The sequence below is a fragment of the Tenrec ecaudatus genome, chromosome 15 (genome assembly GCF_050624435.1).
Source record: "Tenrec ecaudatus isolate mTenEca1 chromosome 15, mTenEca1.hap1, whole genome shotgun sequence".
NCBI lineage: Eukaryota > Metazoa > Chordata > Mammalia > Afrosoricida > Tenrecidae > Tenrec > Tenrec ecaudatus.
Window position 1 is genome coordinate 114217536 of NC_134544.1, and position 14931 is coordinate 114232466.

Genomic DNA, 14931 nt, shown 5'->3' on the forward strand with positions numbered 1-14931 from the left:
ACTTGACATGGTCACGATGAATAGTTCAAGTTGAATGTTTCTTGGAAAAGGGATGAGGAAAAGCTAAGTTGGGTAGTTATTTAATTTGGCTGTTGCCCATGGCAATCTTAAATTTAGCAAAACAGACGAATGCCCAAACAGCCACTTGTCAATACCTAAACCTGTGACTCCTCCTGTGATTAATGGCAGTGACTCCGAGCGTTTCGACAGACATCTGTGCTGAGCTTTCCTGGCTGTGCACTTCGGAGTTCTGGTCAAATGACAGATTCATAATCTGCTAGATCTTTTTTTCTCTTAAAGAAATCCAAACCATGTGTGACATATAAGGATATGTCACAACAGATTTGGGTAACTATTGGGCAAACTACAACTAAGTTGCCAACAGATTGCCACCTTCTCCTTGAAGGCTTCTCAACTGTTTTCTAGTAAAGCAAGATGGCTTTATGAAAACAGGGCACTTACTGTTGGTGTAAGTGGCCATGAGCGGCTGCTAGCCGCAGGAGAGGGAGGCTTTTATTGGCTGAAGGACTACTTGAGGGGGATGAAACGCGAAGAATGGGTGGCCCCGATGCCGGGCCGGCCGTGCTTGACAGGCTTGTAAGTGATGGAAAACTCGCCCAGATAGTGGCCAGTCATCTCCGGCTTGATCTCCACCTGGTTGAAGGTCTTCCCGTTGTACACGCCCACCATACTGCCCACCATCTCCGGGAGAATGATCATGTCGCGAAGGTGCGTCTTCACCACCTCTGGCTTCTCCATGGGCGGGGCCTCCTTCTTGGCTTTGCGCAGCCGCTTCAGGAGCGAGCGCTGCTTCCTCCGCAGGCCACGGTTCAGGCGACGCCGCTGCCGAGCGCTGTACAGCTGCATCAGCTGCTCGTAGGACATGTCCAGCAGCTGGTCCAGATCCACGCCGCGATAGGTGAACTTCCGGAAAGTTCGCTTCTTCTTCTGCTCCACCTCCGCCATCTCGTCGGTGCTGTGGGAAAACGCTGAAGCCTTCTAAGACACGGAACTGTCCTTGCTGCCTTTCTGAAGTAGATGGCAAGGCCCTTCGGCCGGTTCTGTTACAGTCTACCATCTCTCAGTGGCAGCCTGTGTATAGCTACGGTGGTGAGCAAGTTTTGGAGGGGAATGCTAAACTAAAAGAGTAGAATTGATGGGTCCATAAAAAAAACAGCTCTTTCATGAGCAGGGTGAAGATGGGTAGCTATGGGGAAAGCCAGAGACGTGAATCTTCTTTGTGTCTCAGGAAGCAAAAATCCAGCTGTACTGGGCTCAAGTGTCCCCTCCCCAAATTCCTTTCTCCCTGGAACCTCAGAGTATGACCGTACTTGGAACCAGGGTCTTGGCAGATGCCTTTAATTATGGATCTGGAGAGATGATCATCCTGGCATTAGGGTGCACAGGGCAGTGTGGACCATAATAAATGATGGATAGTTTGAGAAGAATGAGAACTCCAGAGCACGTCATTGTGCTCGTTGTGCTCGTACGTGGCTTAAGAGGCAGTTATTACTTTGTTAGTATGCGTTTATTTCTGTGAAAAACATGAAATTCATGCATAGTTTTTTTTATAATACACATTTTCTTGAGCTTTTTTGAAGACCTCTCATATAGCAACCGCCCCCGCCTCCCTTCTTAGAAAAAATTTATTTGCGAGAAGAACCCAAACCAAACTCACCGCCATTGAGTCTGCTCTGACTCAGAGTGAGCCTAGGGGACAGAGTCGCACTGTCCCTGTGGATTTTTGAGACAATCCATCTTTATGGGATTAGAATGCCTCATCTTTCCCCCATGGAGCCTGGTGATTTCAAACAACCCTCCCCCTGCCCCCCCCCTGCCATTAGCAGTCCAATACATAACCGCTATGCCCCAGGGCTTTGTATTTGAGACGCTGGATATATTTAAAAGAAGGTGTCAATACATGTTCTCTCTCTCTTTTTTTTAAAATATACAATTTGTTGGCACAAATCCATATGGTTGGACTCAAGCCTTTCATAAAACTTCGAACACGGCTCAGGGTCATGAAACAACTTACATATTTTCTCATTTACTAAAAGGTATCAGTGCTGACCGAACCAAATGAGCACAGAGATGTTTCTCTAAAAAAGGAATGGGATAAGGGGGTAACATTTATTTATTGAGCCCTTATGATGCATCATCGTGTACCATGCATATTTTTAAAAATGTATGCATACTATTTCATCCTCAAAAATGTACACAATGTCCTCTTTTTAGTGGTAGAACAATAAGGATATAACAAAGTTATAAATGTTATTAATAGCTAATGAGGTGGCCCAGCTGGTTATGCATTGGGCTACTTACCGCCAAGGCGAGCAGTTCCAATGACAAGCTATCTAGAGGGGAAAAGACGATTTACAGCTTTGGAAACCCTACGGAGCAGCTCATCCCTCTTTTAGAAGTTCACTATGAGTTGACTGTAGTTAAGTTTGAGGGTGCTGTTTTAATGTGGGGGTCTAGTCGTTAAACACTTGGTTGCTAACTAAAAGGCTGGCCATTCAAATTTATCAGCTGTTTGGAAGAAGCACAAAGAGATACACTTTAAAAAAAATCATTTTATTGGGGGTTCATACAACTCTTCTCACAATCCATCCATACATCAACTGTGTAAAGCACATGTGTACATTCATTGCCCTCATCATTCTCAAGACATTTGCTCTCCACTTAAGGCCCTGGCATCAGCTCCTCATTTTCCCCCTCCCTCCCTGATGCCTACTCCCTCATGAACCATTGATAATTTATAAATTATTATTTTGTCATATCTTACACTGTCGGATGACTCCCTTCACCCACTTTTCTGTTGTCCATCCCCCAGGGAGGAGGTTATATGTAGATCATTGTAATTGGTTCCCCCTCTCTGCCCCACCCTCCCTCCACCCTCCCGGTATTGCCACCCTCACTACTGGTCCTGAGGGATCATCCATCCTGGATTCCCTGTGTTTCCAGTTGCTATCTGGAGCAGTGTACATCCCCTGGTCTAGCAAGATTTGTACAGTGGAATTGGGATCATGATTGGGGCGAGGAGGAGGAAGCATTTAGGAACTAGAGGAAAGTTGTATGTTTCATTGTTGCTACACTGCATCCTGACTGGCTAATCTCCTCCCCACGACCCTTCCATAAGGAGATGTCCTATTGCCTACAGATGGGCTGTGGGTCTCAACTCCGCACTCTCCCTCATTCACAATGATAAGGTTTTTTGTTCTGATGATGCCTGATACCTCATCCCTTCAACACCTTGTGATCACACAGACTGGTGTCCTTCTTCCATGTGGACTTTGTTGCTTCTGAACTAGATGGCCACTTGTTTACCTTCAAGCATTTAAGACCCCAGACACTATATCTTTTGATAGCTGGGCACCACAAGCTTTCTTTACCACATTTGCTTATGCACCCATTTGTCTTCAATGATTGTGTCAGGAAGGTGAGCATAATGGAATGCCAGTTTAATAGAACAAAGTATTCTTGCATTGATGGAGTACCCGAGTGGCGGCTCAATGTCCATCTGCTACCTTAATACTAAACCTATACATATATGCACATAGATCTATTTCCACAACCTCACATATAAATATATGTACATATGTACATGCCTTTATTTAGACCTCTATAAATGCCCATTTGGCTGCTAGATCTTTCCTCTATTTCCTTTTACCTTCGTCTTGTCCAACTATCATGCTCAGCCTTCATTTGGGTTACAGTAATTCCTCTTAGTTACATTACCCTTGATCACACTCTACCAGGCCTCCTACACCCTCCTCACCACTGATTTGGATCATTTGTTGCTCCCTTGTCCCTGAGTTTGTTAATACCACTACCTTTTTCCCCCCATCTCACTCTCCAATGTCCCCCTGGAACCGTTGGTCCTGTTGTTTTCTCCTCCAGATTGTTCATCCAGCCTGTCTTGTTTAGACAGACCAGTGGAGATAATAACATGCACAAAAACAAGACAGCAAAACCAAGCAACAAAATAAAACAAAAACAACAACAAGCCAATGACAAAACAAAACACAACAACAAGAAAGAAAAGTTTGTAGTTAGTTCAAGAACTGTTTGTTGGCTTTTAGGAGTGTCTCCAGGTCGAGTCTGATGGGGCGCCAAGCCCTGGCTCCAAAGTCTATTTTTGGTATTCCCTGGGGACTTCATTGCTCTGCTTACCTTGCAGCTCTGTTGCACGCCCTTAGTGTTTTGCCTCGGTGTGGTGGGATCAGATCCGGCAAAATTCCCACACTGTGTGTTCAGTGTTGTCCCCTGTGAGGCTATGGGTCAGTGAGGGATGTCGTATCTCATCACGGGGCCGGCCATATGGTCTTCTCTGTGGATTGGCTGCTCTGAGTGGGAATATCGTCCTCAAGGGTTTGTGGGCCAGGGTGTGTTCCACTCTCTCTTCCTCCCCCTTCATTTGCCCCCGTGTGCTCTGATCAGACATGTCCCTCTCCCTGAGCTGCAGCTTAAGTGCTGTCCTCTAATAAATTCTTCTGGGGGGAGGGGCAGGTGGAAGGGACACACTTGTAAAGGTGACAGCCTAGAGAACTTTGTTCTACTCTGTACTTTAGGACCATTATGACTTCGAATCAATACACTGTCAACTCATTTTGGGAGTTTAATTTTAATGTGTTTTGAGTGTTTATTACATAAGAGGCACTGTATTAAATATTCATATTATCCATTTTAATTGTCATAGTCACCGTATTAAATTAGGTGTTCTTATCAGACCCATGTTAAAGATGGGAAAACTGAGGTTTAGAATTCTTAACTATCTTCTACAAGGCCAAATAAATACACAAGTACCCATTACCATCAAGGCAATTTCAACTTATGCAACCAGCCTGCATCCGAGTAGACTCGTGTTCCACAGGAATCTCAAGGATGAAGTTTTCAGAAATGGTCACCGGTCACCAGGTCTTTGTCCTGAAGCATCTCTGGAGAGGCTTGAATCTCCACTTAGCAGCCAAGGACTTTGACCACCCTGGGAGTCATACGTCAGTTGCAGTAGCTATTGTTTAGTGTTCTGATGCTAGGCATGAGGTTTCCAGTAGCTAATTCCTCCCAGTGGGCAATCAAGTCCTCCATGGTCTGTCCTTAGTCTGGAAGCTCTGCTGAATCTCATCCACGTTGGGTGACCCTGCTGGCATCTGACATACCAATGACATAGCTGCCAGTATCACAGCAGCACACCAGTCACCGCAGTATGCCAAACCGACAGACAAGCGATGGTTTCTATGAAAAGAATGCAGCATCAGGATCAGAGGAAGGCTATGAACAACCAGAGAGAAGGACTTGACGCACTTGCTGATGAAGATCAAGGATCGCAGGTTTCAGTGTGGTTTACAATTCAATGTCAAGTGACCCCCAATCCTCACACCTGGACCAATCGTTGACATCAGGATAGAGAAAGGGTTGGCGTTGTCAAGGGTGTTGTCTTGCTTGGATCCACAATCAGTGCTCCTGGAAGCAGCAGTCAAGCGATCAAAGACCAATTGAATTAGGTAAATCTGCACAAGACCTCCTTAGTGTACTGAAAAGCAAGGAGGCTACTTTGAGGAGTAAGGTGTGCCTGACCCAAGCCATGGCATTTTCCATCGCCCCTATGCATGAGAAAGCGGGACATTGAATAGCGAAGACTAAAGGAGAATTGGTGCATTTGAATTACGGTGCTGGCAAAGAATCTCGAAGTATCATCCGCTGCCAACAGAACCAACAAATTTATCTTGGAGGAGGTAGACCCAGAATGCTGCTCAGAGGCAAGGATGCTGAGACTTCATCTCACGTCCTTCGGATGTGTCACCAGGAGAGATCAGTCCCTGGAGGAGGATTTCATCCTTGGTAAAGTGGAGGGGCAGTGACAAAGAGGAAGACCCTGGACAAAATGGATCAACAGTGGCTGCAGCAATGGGCTCAAGCACAGGAACACTTGTGAGGATGACACAGGAGCAGGCAATGCTTCGCTCTGGGATAGTCACTGTACATCTGGCACCTAACAACAACAATAACAACAACAATGTTGCATTGTGTTCTTTACGCAGGGCAGTTATTACAGTCATTTGTTCTCAGCATTTCTCTGAGAAACACAAAGCAATATCAGAGAGCACAATTCTGAAACATCATTTTGTGATGAAACATCCTCCCGGAAAGGCAAGGAGAAAGAGAATTCCCGCTCTCCAAACTTGCCACCCAGTCTCTTCAATTGCCTCTTCTTTAGATTTCTCACAATGTATACGGATGCTCCGGAAGTCTTCGAGCCCAGGGATCAACCAGAGTCTGCTTGAACAGAAAACACTTGATGTTCATCTGCAAGAAATAGGAGAGCGCAAACAAGCACGAGTGACACGCTGCTGCACGAGAGAGCTCTGGTGCTCTTAGCAGTGACAGCTACATGCTGGGCTGCTAAGTGCAAGGTCAGCAGTTCTAACCCACAAATCCCTTTCTGACCGAAAGAGGAGGGTCTCTTCCCGTCTAAACCTTTGCAGCTTCAAACGCCCTGCAGCGCAGTCCACTCTGTCCTCTAGGGTCACTGTAAGTCAGGAGTGATGGGATGGCAGTTGGCTTGGCTAGGGGGTTTCGTTTGTTTGTTATTTATCAAGGACCCCTGGTGGTGCTGTGACTTAGGCATTGGACTGAAAACTGCAAGATTCATGGGTCAAACCCACTAGTTACTCCTCAGAAGCAAGATGAGGCTGTCTGCACCCATACAGATGTACAGTCTCAGAAATCTTGTACAGGGTCTCTAGGAGTCAGAATCAAATGGATAAAGGTGGGCTTGAATTTTTCTTTATTTGAAAAAATACTTTTTTGGGAATAGCAGTTTTTTTCCTTTTTTTATTATATTATTGAGGATGTATCAGAGTCGGGTACAATCTCAGGTCTTTTTAATTAGAAAAGAACATAACAGACTCTCAGGAGGAAATTAGATGCCCAGGCATGCGGAGGAACATCAAAGATGGTGGGCGGGAACAGAAACCAGGAGAGAGGTCCCAGGAGGATTAGGCAGGGCCAAGACCCAGGCTGGGACTCCGCCTCCAGACTGGGAGAAAATATGTTTCTGTTCGTTAAAGCCTCCCATCGGCGGTGTTGTGTGAAGGCAGTCCTAGGAAGCAAGGCATTCTCTCTCCAAGCACACACGGCCACCTCACATCTCCCATCGCATTTAAAGACTTCTCTGAAACCATCCAAGTCAGGAAGTTCAAGCAACATCTAGAAATAGAGAACACTTTGCTGAAAAAGATGTCAGTGAGGGAATGGAACGATGCCTACCGCCAGGCAAGGTCAGGGCTGTGTGGGTGGGGGTGGGAGGTGGGTGGGTGGGGTTGTCTTATGGTGTAAAGCCATGCTTACCATTGAGTCATGACTGCGCTCTGAGGACCCCTGGTGGCACAATGTATTGGGGATGTGGGTGGGTGCCTAGCTGCAAGGCTACCTGAAGTCTCAGGAACCCGAAGGTGCATTTCTACTCTGTCCCCTATTCCAAACTCACAGCATGAGTTGATTCCTACTCATAGTGACACGATGGTCCATGGGAGCCCAAGGCTATAATTCTGTACAGGAGCAAAGAGCCTCATTTTCCTCTCCCAGCGTGGCTGGTGAGTTTGTTTCTTTAACCACTGCCCTTTCAGCTGGCAGGCCAGTGCTGACCATGCCCCCAGGGCACTCAGCGTTTGTCAGCTTCTTTTTAAAAACATTAATTTTATTGGGGGCTCTCACAACTCTTATCACAATCCATCCATCCATCCATCCATCCATCCATCCATCCATCCATCCATCCATCTATCCATCCATGTGGCAAGCATATGTGTACATTTGTTGCCATCATCGTTCTAAAAACATTTGCTTTCTACTTGAGCCCTTGATATGAACTCCTCATTTTCCCCTCCCTCCCTTCCAGTTCCCCCCTTCCTCCTTCACAAACCTTTGGTAATTTATAAATTATTATTATTTTTTCATGTCTTACACTGAAAGACCAATGTCTCCCTTCACCCACTTTTCTGTCCGTCCCCCAGAGAGGGGTTATTTGTAGATCATTGTGATTGGTTTCCCCTTTCTCCCCCACCTTCCCCTTACTCTCCTGGTATGGCTACTCTCAATATCGGTCCTGAGGGGTTTATCTGTCCTGGATCCCCTGTGCTTCCAGCTCTTATCTGTACCCGTGTACGTGCTCTGGTCTAGCCGGATTTGTAAGGTAGAAGTGGGTCATGATGGTGGCGGGGTGCGGGTGGGGGGAAGGAAGCATTAAAGAACTAGAGGAAAGTTGTACGATTCATCGGTGCTATACTGCACCCTGACTGGCTCCTCTCTTCCTTGTGACCTTTCTGTAATAGGATGTCCATGTTGGTTAGGCTTCTGGAAGTTTTCTTTGGTGACTTGTTTGTTCATAGCCTCTGCTCATTTTTAACTGAGCTAGTCTTTTTTCTTGGCGAGGTATTGATGTTTTCTGGAGCTTTAGAAATTAACCCTTTGTCTGACATATCCTCGCCACTTGGTGGCTTCTCTCTCTCTTTTCCTGAAGTCTTTTGATGCATGAAAGTGTCCTACTTTTAGGAGGTCTCAGTCATCTATTTTGTCTTCTGTTGTGTGTGTCTTTTGTTACATTGTTTCGTGAGTTTGTGGCTTGCATTAGGGCCCTTAAGTTTGCCTCTATTTTTAATCCCATGTTCCTTTTGGTTCTAAGGTTTGCATTTTGGTCTGTAATCCATCTTGAATTTACTTTTGGATGTTGAGTGCAGTAGGCGCCTGTTTCATTCTTTTCCAAATGGAAACTCCATTTTGCTGGCACCATTTGCTCAAGAGCTGATCTTGTCTTCCCTTAAGGTATTCCAGCCCTTGGTAAAAAATTGGTTCCCTCCAGATAGGTGAATGTATTTCTGGGTGCTCGATTGTTTTCCATTTTCTTTAGCGGGAAGATGACATCTTTATTCACTCTTTGGAAGTTCATCGTTTTCTAGGAAGCATTGCCCTCATGTCTACCACGCACAATACCAGGCTGTTTTGATCATCGTGTTTTGAGGTCAGAAAGGGAGACTATGCTCTGTCTGCCAACAATTTCAGAACATTTCCTTCACCTCCCAGGCTTCATCGCCCTCCGCTGGGCCAGATGCCAGCCACACAGGTCTGCCTGTGCATGTCTGCTGTACATACCACTGGCCTCTGTTTGTTCCCTGTGCTCAGTGATTTTCCTGCATTGCAGTTCTTCCTTTTATTGGCGTTTGTTCTTTTCATGGCCTATAAAGTGCTCTTGTTTCTTACGGCCGTGTTACCGAGTACACTTTCTGTTTTCTAATTGGAAGGCAGATTGTTGTTGTTGTTGTTAGGTGCCATCAAGCTGGTTCCGACTCATGGGAGCTCCAGGTGCAGCAGAGCAACATGCGGCCTGTTCTGGTGCGGTCCTTAAAAGTATGTTGTGTTTGTACACATTGTTGCAGCGAGAGTTATTGTCTATGAGACGCTTTCTGCGTGGCAGACCCTGTGTACGTACTTCAGATTTATTATCTTCCTTAAAACAACCACTGAAAAGACATCAACTGAACGCATGAAGCACATCGCCGCATGGGAAGAACTGGAGGAAATCATGCTAAGTGAAGTAAGCCAAGCACAAAAGGACAAGTACAACATGAGTCCACTGAGGTAAGCTCAAGAAATCCAAAAGGGGTATAGGGGAGAAGCTACTGTATACATAGGTCCCTGGGGTGAGGTCCAGGTAAAATGACACGGGCAGACAAAACTCAGAGATACATATGGTAGCCCACTGAAAAGGAGGGGCGGGCATCTGAGGTCTTAAAGGCCTGAAGAGAAACAAGCGGCCATCTAGTCTGGGGTCCTATAGGCTGGAAGATAAACAAGTGGCCATCTAACTGAGAAACAACAAAACCCACATGGAAGAAGCACACCAGCCTGTCCTGACTTGATCACTGAAGACAAAGTGGGTGCACAAGCAATTGTGGTCAAGAAAGCTGATGGTGCCCAGCTATCAAAAGATATAGAATCTGGGGTCCTATAGGCTGGAAGATAAACAAGTGGCCATCTAACTGAGAAACGACAAAGCCCACATGGAAGAAGCACACCAGCCTGTGAGATCACAAGGCATCAAAGGAATCAGGTATCAAGCATCAAAGATAAAATAAATCATAGCATTGTGAATGAGGGGGAGTGTGGAGTGGGGACCCAGAGCCCATCTGTGTGAAATTGGGAGGAGACGAGCCAGTCAGGGTGCAGTGTAGCAATGATGAAACATGAACTTTCCTTCTAGTTCTTGAATGCTTTCTCCCACTCCCCCCACCCCCTCCCACACACAGACTATCATGATCCCAATTCTACCTTACAAATCCAGCTGGACCAAAGGGTGTACACTGGTACAGATAGAAACTGGAAACATGGAATGCAGGACAGATGAACCCCTCAGGACCAGTGGTGAGAGTGGCAATACCAGGAGGGTGAACAGAAGGTGAGGGAAAAAGGGGGAACAGATTACAAGGAGCTACATATAACCTCCTCCCTGGGGGACAGACAGTGGAGACGTGGGTGAAGGGTGACATCAGACGGTGTAAGATATGACAAAATAATAATAATTTATAAATTATCAAGGGTTCATGGGGGAGGGGCAGAGGAAAAATGAGCTGATACCAAGGGCTCAAATAGAAAGCAAATGTTTTGAGAATGATGATGGCAATGAATGTACAAATGTGCTTAACACAGTAGATGGATGTATGGATTGTGATAAGAGTTGTATGAGCCCCCAATAAAATGATTTTTTTAAAAGGCATCAAATTGATTTGTCTGCACCCTGATTCCATATCCACTAACTTCCTAAACCAAGGCATAGTGGTCATTTCAATAGAATCCTCAAGAAATGGGGTGTCAGTCCCTCTGAAGATAGAAAGAGATAGGAATGCCACCAGCTGAGTGGTCCCTGAGTGCACCAGGAGCGCAGTGAGACAGAAAGTTCTGAGCTCACAGTGTACACAGGCTGAGGAAGGGCCCAGAGCAAACCCAGTGCTGGGAACCAATTAACTAAGGACATTGCCACAATGTTCTCTGTCTGGGCAATTAGGTCACCCTAGGAAAACAGGCAGCTATTTAAGGATGGAAAAGAGCTTTGTGCTGGGCTTCCAGCTGCTTCCTCGCCTTCTTGCAGCCTTTGAAAAGTCACTGGTGGATGCTTGCAGCAGAGGCTGCCAGGATTTTGCTCCTCGCAGTGCAGCAGGCAGCACTGGTGTCACCTGGGAGCTTGGAGCGTCCGCACCTAAGGAGGATATCCTACATCAGAATGCGCATTTATCCAAGACATCTGGTGAGTCCTGTGCACATTCAGGTTGAGCCCCTGAAGAAGGATGGAGTAACAAAGGAAAGACAATACAAACAGTATTAGGTTCCCACGGGTCATGCCCATCCCCAACAGCTCCCACTGCACTCAGGAAAAGGCTCCGGTTTCTTTTTCTTTAGAAGGAAGATGACATCTTTATTCAGCTTTTTGTTCTACAAGTTCAGAAAAGTCATTGATATCTAGGAAGCATGTGGGCTTACAACATTTTTTTAATTGGCATAGAATTCCAAAAAGCTAATCTCACTGCCGTTGAGTCCATTCTGTTTTACAGTGGTCCTATAGAACAGGGTAGAACTGCTCCTGTGGGTTTCTGAGACTGTAACATTTGACAGGAGTCGGAAGCCTCATATTTCTCTTGAGGAGTGGCTGGTGGTTTCGAACTGGTAACCTCGTTTGTAAGCAGTATGGCACCAGAACCCCTATTAGCATATAAAAGACATATGCAATGCAGTAGTTCAATCATATTAAGAAGAGTCGTGCAGTCATCACCACAATCGATGTTAGAACATTTTCTTCTTTCATGTAATTATTGCTAGTCCCTCCTCTGTCCTCCCCAACCTCCCCAGCCGTGTCCCTAGGTAATTATTAATCCACTTACTGGCCTATGGATTTACCTATGCTGGACTTCATATACAGAAAAAATATACAAAACAAAATCAAGAGACAAAAACACACAAAAACAAAAAACCCAACAAGCATGACACACCGAGGCAGAAAGCATTCATTAAAAAGAAAGCAGAAAGCGATTCACAAGCAGAACAAATGGAAAGTGGGCCCAAATGGAGCTCAAGTGAGAAAGGGTTACATGTTAACCTGACTGCATCAACCACAATCCACTCTGCATGCTTTCTGTCGGATAGGAAGGCCATTCCTATCTCTGCACTCTGATCAGCGCCTTCATCCTGTGTGATGTGTGACCCTAAAAACGGACCTTGGGTTTCCTCTGTCCTCCATAGCCTTCTTGCAAACTCGGTATTCCGAATTGGGCTCCAATTTCTTAATGTAGCTACAGAATCCTTACCCAAGCTTCCTCTCCCATATGCCAACCAAGCTCTACTTCCCTGCTCCACAGACCAGTCAGGCATTCTTTCTTTTCAGGTTGCCCCTTATGTTGATGCTTTCTGGAATACAGTTCCAAACACAGAGTACTCAGGACAGTGAAGAGGACCATGGTGGCTCAGTGGGAGATTGCTCACCTTCCACGTAGGGGACCTGAGTTTGAGTCTCAGCCAGTGCACCTCAGTATCCACTGGCCTGTCAGTAGCAGCTTGCTTGTTGTGACGATTCTGAGTAGATTTCAGCAAAGCTTCCAGACTAAGAGAGACTAGGAAGAAAGGCTGGGAATCTACATAGTGGATCACGATGATCCACTCATTGGGCACTGAGTTGTAATGAATTGGGACTGAGTTGACAGCAGCTAACAGCATGGGGACAATGACCAGGGAGCAGGGGAAGCCCCTTGCCCACGTGAGGCCAGTGGGTAAGGCTAGGTCAATGTGCCTGCTCTGCACAAAACCCAATAGAGGAAGTTCCTTCCCAGAAGGATTCTCGAGGGGACAACTGTCAACTGATGGCATTTCCAAAGGACTTTTCCTCAATGTATACTTGGTCTGTCACTGGGGAAGTAGCTCCAACACCAGCGTATAACCGGAGGATTACAAATCAGAGACGGGCTTCTTGAGAGCCTGCTTGAGCTTACAAACTCTTGTCATGATTTTGATGTGCTTTATCCCCCTTTCTACCTCAAATCAGCTAAGCATTTAGTGTTTTATATGATATGGCTGTCAGATGTGTAGGCAAAACCACACTGTGGTAATTATATCATCGTTTGTCAATCTGAAAGGATTAAGAGTGAAGGGGTGAAGTCTAGTCGGTCAATCACAGAGCCAATCAGGTCTCTGTGTAGGCATGGGCTTCTCCGGAGGATTCTGGGAACTCCAGTATGCCTCCTTGGAGACGGGAGACACTCCCTCTCTTGGCTCACTCCCTGTGAGACAGCCCTGAGGAGAAGCCACATGGACCTACCCTGATGCAACCAGAGCCCTGGGAGGTGGAGAAGCCATGTGGAGACTCCTGCCAGCGCTGAAATGCTTACAATGCCACTGGATCCACAAGACTTCCCAACCACTGGCCTGTGATCTTCCTGCATTTGGTGTCATTACATGTGTTTCATGAGTATTAAGTGGACTTTATAGATTGGTATCCGACATATGGGCTAATATAGGACTTAAGGATTTGACTGGGCTGGGCTGGGATGTCTTCTCAATATTCAATTGCTTTTTTATATAAACCTCTTTCTTATACACAGATGAGTCTCTCTGTATTTGCTTCTGTAGTCTACTTGGACTCACAACCAGCAAGGTTTATTTGTTTGGTGCTCACTAAGCTAAAGGCTGGGCAGTGACTATTCTCCCTGTGGGGGGACCCTCATGGGCACCCAAAGAACCCAGAAATTATTCCTCAAACTATGCATTTAATTTTTTAAAAAACAAAACAACCTTATCACCTTCAAAGTACTTTTTGTTACGCTTAATACATTTGTCAAATGTTTCCATTCTTGGAAACATTTTTCAAACCCATCTGTTTGGGTGGCTGACAGCACCTCCCTCATTTTTTTCTTCACCTCTTCTATGTCATCCAATTTCTGTCCTTTCCTGTCCGTCTTCATTCTCAGAAACAAAAAGAAGTCACATTGAGTGAGGTCAGGTGAGTAAGGTGCGTGGTGCAAGAGAAACATGCTGTTTTTTGCCCAAAACTGGTACACTGAGATGGCTGTGTGGGCAGATGCATTGTGTGGTGGCAAAACCAGTCCCCCATCTGCCACAAGTCAGGCTTTTTTTTGGCACACACTGTCATGCAATCTGTTTAGAACCTCTAAATAGAAAGCTTGATTAACAGTCTGACCTGGTGGAATGAATTTCAAATGCACTCTGAGTCAACATTTCTGTCCCTTTGGGAAGCTGATGGATGTCCAGAATGAGGTTTGTCATCAATTCTCATTTCACCTGTTTTGAAACAAGCAAACCACTTTTACATTTGCGTTTTTCCCATAGCGCTGTCCTTGTAAGCTATGTTCAATGTCACAACAGTTTCTGGGGCATTTTTTTCCAAGCAGGAAGCAAAATTTCAAAGCTTCATGCTGTTCTCTTAAATCGGCTATCACAAAAAAAAAAAAAAAGGTTCCGGTGAAACTGCTTTTACAAAAAAATTCACTGTGCCCAGAGAGAACCTTCCCAAGCGATGCCACTGGGTGCACTAACTCAGAGTGAGTTGCTGAGTGTGGGAAAAATGTGTACTATGAAATCTCTGCTCTGCCCAGAGAAATTCCTGGTTTTGAGGGGTCACCCTTTGTATTCCATTTGTATGCACCCAAATTTATGCATTCTTCCACTGATGTGCATTTAGGTTTTCTTAAAGTTCACAGACTATTGAAAATAATCCAGGTACTACTCACAGAACCTGTATATTGTTCCAACTACTGCAGTTTGTCTTACTGCTGTGGCTTGGATATTGCTCTGATGCTGGAAGCTAAACTATTGGGATTTCAATGGAGCTTCCCAATTAAGTCAGACTAGTAAAAATTATTTCTGATCATACTGTCT

General features: G+C 45.5%; 1 pseudogene; it reads right to left on the reverse strand.

The window, feature by feature from the left end:
- Window positions 1-527: 527 nt before the first annotated feature.
- LOC142427370 (small ribosomal subunit protein uS19 pseudogene) lies at window positions 528-984 on the reverse strand (annotated as a pseudogene).
- Window positions 985-14931: the final 13947 nt, after the last annotated feature.